Source organism: Microtus ochrogaster, linkage group LG1 (genome assembly GCF_000317375.1).
Source record: "Microtus ochrogaster isolate Prairie Vole_2 linkage group LG1, MicOch1.0, whole genome shotgun sequence".
Lineage (NCBI taxonomy): Eukaryota > Metazoa > Chordata > Mammalia > Rodentia > Cricetidae > Microtus > Microtus ochrogaster.
In genome coordinates, this window is record NC_022027.1 from 35,372,984 (window position 1) to 35,379,010 (window position 6,027).

Consider the following 6,027-nt stretch of genomic DNA (forward strand, 5'->3'; position numbering starts at 1 on the left):
TTCTAAACTGTACAAACTTTCCATATGCATTGATCAAAAATAGTTTCATTGTTTTAAAAGCCATTAGGAATAATGGAGGCAAGTGACTTGTGACACTTGCTTTTTTTTTTCTGTATCCACTTTATTTCACTACTATTTTATTTCTGTAGCTTGTATCTGTCACCCGAAGAGTTCAACACATTAAGGAGACATGCCTATTGGAAATAACATTATGATTAACAATGAATGGCGAAGCCAAGGAAACAGACAGATAATTTAATCCACAGAAATATAGAAATGGTTGCTACCCATGAGACTATGAGGCCAGTGTACTCAGAATGTTTCTTAAACTACAAGGGTCAAATGGTGGAATAAATCCAAGAGGCGTGTTTTTGAGTTGTTGAGATTTTGTTTTTAAATGTAAAAAAAGCCTCAATAAGATGACTTAAGTTAAACAATTAGGATTAACCACTGAAGTCTTGCCCTCATACTGCCTCAAATTGGTGACACTGTTGGAAAGGATCAGAGAGTGCGTAATGCATAAGCATCCACCTGGGTGCCACAGAGGAACTGAGAGAGAATCCTTGGAATTCAATTACAGCTCTGCCCCTGACCTGGTTAGGGACAGCTGGATCTTTCATATCTCACTGGGAAGTCATGTGGTAGCAGCAAGAGCTCCCCACCAGTGTGCCTTCCATGTCAATCACAGATAATATATGTGATTTGAAATATTTCTGCCTGTTTCCCATGCTTTCCTCCCCATTTCTTCAATCTTTCCTGTCTTTTTAATCTCTTCTACCACTCCTATATAATTATTTATTGGCCAAATACTGTTCACTAGACAATATGGTAGCATATGGATACGATATCTATTTTTGAAGAATAAGGTACGTCATTGAACATTTCTTACAGTCACGTTTAATTAGCAAGGCTTCGTAAAGTAGGCTAGGTATCAGAGAGATAGGAAAACAGAGGGAGAACAGGAAGATTAGAGGAGGAGACTGCAGCTCTCCCCACGCCATCCTGTGTGTGATTTATGGAAATGTATTCTAATGAGAGAGTGTTGCTCAGTCTGCAAGGTAAAGGAATTTGTGTGGGGTTGGCTTCGCATTTGATATTTAGCAGAAGAGAAAGGATATCATTAATCACCTTGCCTTCATTTAAATAATAATTAAGGATGCTGTCTGAAGCGGTTGCCGCAGCTCCTAGGTGCACAGTGGGCCTGTTGACTACACTTAAACACACGTTTTCTGCGGCTCACATTTAGATGCCATGCTGGTCTGACAGCTGCTGCTGCACCCCAGTCAAGTGTGGTGTTCCATCATTATTTTTGATGTCATGGGGCTTTTGCTGTGATGTGCATCACACTTGTGCTGGTAAGCTTGTTTATTATTCAGAATCTTGAGTTTCCACCTTGGGTTCATCATAGCTCGAGAAGTTCTAGAAGCATCTTATTTTGTTTTAAGGTACTTTTAGATCTCTTAGATGGGGAACAGGGAACAATGTTTTAGGGTTAGTCCCTGTCTTATTTGCTTCTTAAAAAGTAAAATGTATTTTTGCTTTTTTAAAGTAGCTATGGTACACTTGGACAGTGGCTTGTTCTAGAAGCAGAATTTAGGAATGCTATTTTGCATTATGCTATAATGAAAATGTTAGATATTATGGACAATTTCCCTAATTCATTCTGCTGTTAATACTTAATGGGTAATTCATAATATTGCACTCTGCAAAACCGTGTGTGATTAATGGCCCACCATGTGCTTAGGTTTCTACACTTGGCCACATTCCTAGATCAGTGGGTTCATGATTTTGGATAATACCTCTTGCCTGCTTGCTTAGAAAATGGGAGAGATTTAAAAAAGAGAGTTTTCTTTTTTGGGCAATTTTTAGTGAACTCCAGTCTTGTCCATGCTTCTTGATATATGAACACACACACACACACACACACACACACACACACTCACACACACACACGTGTGTGTATTTGTGGGTGGCAAGTACCTTTACTGTCTGAGCTGTCTGAACCCAGATTACTCTTCAAATAATTCTGTCACCATTACTGTTATTGGTATTAATAATTTAACTTGCATAACAGCTAATTCACACATGTTGCTCTACTTACAAAATAACTGTATGAGCTAGGCGTATGGCAATATGAACAAAGTGACCCCATAAAGACACTCTGAATCCTAAAGGTAAATGGCCAATGAATAATCAATAATTGGGAAATGCTACTCTAAAGAGTACAACTTGTTCTTTTAAACACACTGCCAATCTGCTTCTAAATAGGATTATAATAAAGATACACAGAGCTTATTATCATTGTAATCACTTAAAATGCTGTTGAAAAATTTGTAGAATTTTTTTTTCAAGACAGGGTTTCTCTGTAGCTTTGTAGCCTGTCCTGAAACTAGCTATTGTAGACCAGGCTGGCCTAAAACTCATAGAGATCCATCTGTCTCTGCCTCTTGAGTGCTAGGATTAAAGGCATGTGCCACCACCACCTGGCTTCATTATAATTTTTAATCAATCTAAAAAATGGAATAAGTAGACCTTGAACTATGGGAGACTAACTAATTGATAGTATGTATTTTAAAAGTTATTTCAACTGAACCAGGCGGTGCTGTAGGAATTCCTACCACCAGTAGCTTTAAGTTACCTGCCTACTTGGGTGTGACCCCTTATACTATATGCCGATTTAAAGCTCCTGCATGTCCGGCCTCTTTTCCAGCTGCGGGATTTGGTTGTTGTTCCCCATTCCAGCAGAGGATTGTGATTTGTGAGTCTATCCGTAAATAAATAACCCTCTATTATACTCAATTCTGAGCTATTGTGGAATTTCTTTAAGGTGGTGGTGGTCCTGCCATTAATCCCAGCACTTGGGAGGCTGAGGCAGGCAGGTCTCTGTGAGTTCAAGGCCAGCCTGGGTCTACAAAAGCTAATTCCAGGACAGGCTCCAAAGTTACAGAGAAACCCTATCTCAAAAATCAAAAACAATTATTTCAACTGTATACTGAGTATTAAGTCATCATTACCTGCTACAAGAGCATGTTGCTAATTAAAGCAATGACATCTTATGAAGTGACAAATTTTTAAACTTTACCATATCTTCCTCATGGTAGAATGTCACTGCCTGAATAATTGTACTAATGATACAATGACTTCCTACCAACTCCTGTTCTGAGGTCTTTGGCCCCTACTCAGCAGCTACCTCATGTATTTTTTTGCCCCGTCCACCAGTCCTCAGTGACAGTTTACCTCCTGCACATAGTCTATGCATGTTAGGTATTTTTCCTATTAGACTTGCTTGATATTTTTAGACTCACACTAGAAATAATTTTCCAACAGCTTTGTGTTAACTGGGTGATGTTTTTGCACCTGTAAATCTTTGTCTCCTATTCACTCTTTCTAGTATTTTTTCTCTCTTAACTAAATATGTTGTACATTACCATGCCAATACTTTTCCAAGGCACTCATCTCTGAAACTAAATCCCATTTTAAACTAAGAAATGCATTAACAACCCAAAGTAAGTAAAAACCTAATTAGGAAAAGAGCAAAACCAAATTTAACCCACCTGGTACTTACTAATAACTCATTAGAAGGAGCCGGCAAGAGTGAGTGCTAAGGGGGCTTGCTCTATTTGTGGAGAAATGAATGATCAGGGGCTGAGGCTAGGGGAGAGAGTGGCTGAGCTCTGTAAAAAGACACCAGTCCTGGAGACCATCAGATGTTCCTGGAAGTGGGAGCATGACTTGGGCTATGGGACCAATGACATTAAGAGATTATATTCTGTGTTGTGAGAACACAAAAACTTAGAAATGTACTCCGTGCAAATACTCTCTAAAAAGGGTTATGATTGTGAATTGCTGAAGAAGAGCAACGATGAAATGAAAACAGCCATCAGCAGTGGTATGAACGGAGTGGGAGAAAGTGCGTGGTCCAGAATGTTTATCAGATGCAGGAGCCTTGGTGCTAGGAGACTCTTGGCTGGCAGGATGTGGGTTCTTGAGAACTGGGCCCTATCAGACAACATAGTGAAATGAGTCAAGGCTCCTTTCAAGGTCACATATGGGATGTTTATCTTATAATTATAACAGTAGCAATATTATAGTTATCAAATGGCAGTGAAATCCTTTTATTTCACCAAAACGTGAGGAACTGTAAAAGGTTGCATCATTAGGAAGATTGAAAACCACTGATGTAGTGTAAAACACAAAGACCTCAGATGACGTGTGCTAACAATGTGCCTTTTTAGGCGTCTGTGTGAGTCATGCAAACAAATGATATTAGGTCTAACTAGACAAGAAAAACATAAGTACCAGGTTTATAGAATTGGATACTGAAGGTAGAGGACACCTTTACATACGAGCACTAGTAGGAACAATTGTATTTATAAAGGGTGGTTGATAACGATTGTCACCTGTGAAGCTGCCATACCTCCTTGATGCTTTAAACATTATTGCAATATTCTAGGCAATTTATATCACAGTAAAAGTTCCAAAACAAGTCTCCTTTTAAATTTTTTATGCTAGATCTACCTAGATCATTTTTCCTCCTTAATTGGGATGAAAAACTTAGTACTTAGCAATGGCATCTTAATCTTAGCATGGAAATTGTAAAGTCAATAGACTACCAGTTTGAACCCCCTTTGTCCTAAGTCACTGAGAAAATATTGAAATGTAATTTGTAAGGGGTTTCTAGGGCTGACTGCAGGCTCTCAGCAGAAAAGTTTGTTAAGTTACTACAAAGGAAGAAACATTTCTCCTCATCGATTAGCAAACACCAATTCCATTATAAATATATATGCATGTTGACCTTTTAGCTTGTTTTCCGGAATACAAATTCAGTAGCGCTCTCACGCAGCTGCACATGCTGTGAGAGTATTTTGGGGCACCGGAACACAAATGGGGACATCAATCTACCCTCTTCATTTGAGAGGCACTATATGGAGCCTAATTGCTGGTTCCTCTACGGTCCCCGTGCAGAGCTTATGCTAGCCAGCAGGCCTGGGGTTTAAAGATTTCTCCATAGTGAAGTTCGCAGCTTAAATGAGGAGGTTAGAATCTTGGACAAAATAAAGCAAATATTGAGTGGCTTATAATACCTTCCCCTTTTACTTGAAAAGCAAATATATGTACATTGTTAGACTACAGGGTCATTGAAACAGGCTTGCAGAATATAACTGTTAAGCTAAGAAGCCGACAATAAAAACAAACTCAAATTATTATTTTTTTCCATAGACAGAAAAGATTAATTTTCATCTGTGCAGTTTGAAGGTCTCTTTTATTTATTTATTTATTTATTTATTTATTTATTTATTTATTTATTTATTTATTTCTTCTCAGGGGTGTACATGCATGCAGCCTCCCACTACCACAAATTATGCAGTCGAGTTTCACACATTTGGGAAAAATCACAGGGATCAGAACCTCCGGAGTACAATGGATCAGACTCACCCTGCGAAAGCCATCTTTGTGATCCTGGTCTCTCCCCTGCCAGGTAAGGATTTGAAAGTCTCTTTTAAATGTGATGCTGCCAATCAAAATATGGACAGGGAGACTGAGTAGTAGAGCACTTGATTTAGAAAGGAGTTTTCACATTTCTTCTACCAAATTTTACCCTAGGTATTCTGTGGTCACAACACAATTGTTGCCCTCATGAACTGACATGCCCGAGTTATAAACCTTGCTTTGTATCAGTCAGTGTTTTCCGTGAGTACTACAACATAGCCCAGGAAATCAACTTTGAGTAGACGATTTTGGCTCATGGTTCTAGACATGGTTCACTTGGCCCTATAGCTTTTGGATCTTGTCTGAGAAAGTGACCTTGGCAGGTGATTTATGGCTGAACAAAGAGGTATATTTCTTGGAGAAGGCTAGAAAGAAAACGGGGATTATAGCTGTAATACTTCTTTCGGAACATATACCTGGAATCTAGCTGTCTTCAACTGGATCTCACCTCCCAGATGCTCCAGCATCTCTTACTGGTGCCATAGGAAGATAACTAAACCTTTAGTGCACAGGCCCTTAGAGAAGATGCGGAGTGTA

The 6,027-nt window shown here is 39.0% G+C and overlaps 1 non-coding gene across 1 annotated transcript; it reads right to left on the minus strand.

Moving 5' to 3' along the window:
- Nucleotides 1-5,322: 5,322 nt before the first annotated feature.
- LOC113457546 lies at nt 5,323-5,487 on the minus strand. The gene has a single exon (XR_003378101.1). It is a non-coding gene; the product is annotated as a U1 spliceosomal RNA (small nuclear RNA).
- Between the last annotated feature and the right edge of the window lie 540 nt (nt 5,488-6,027).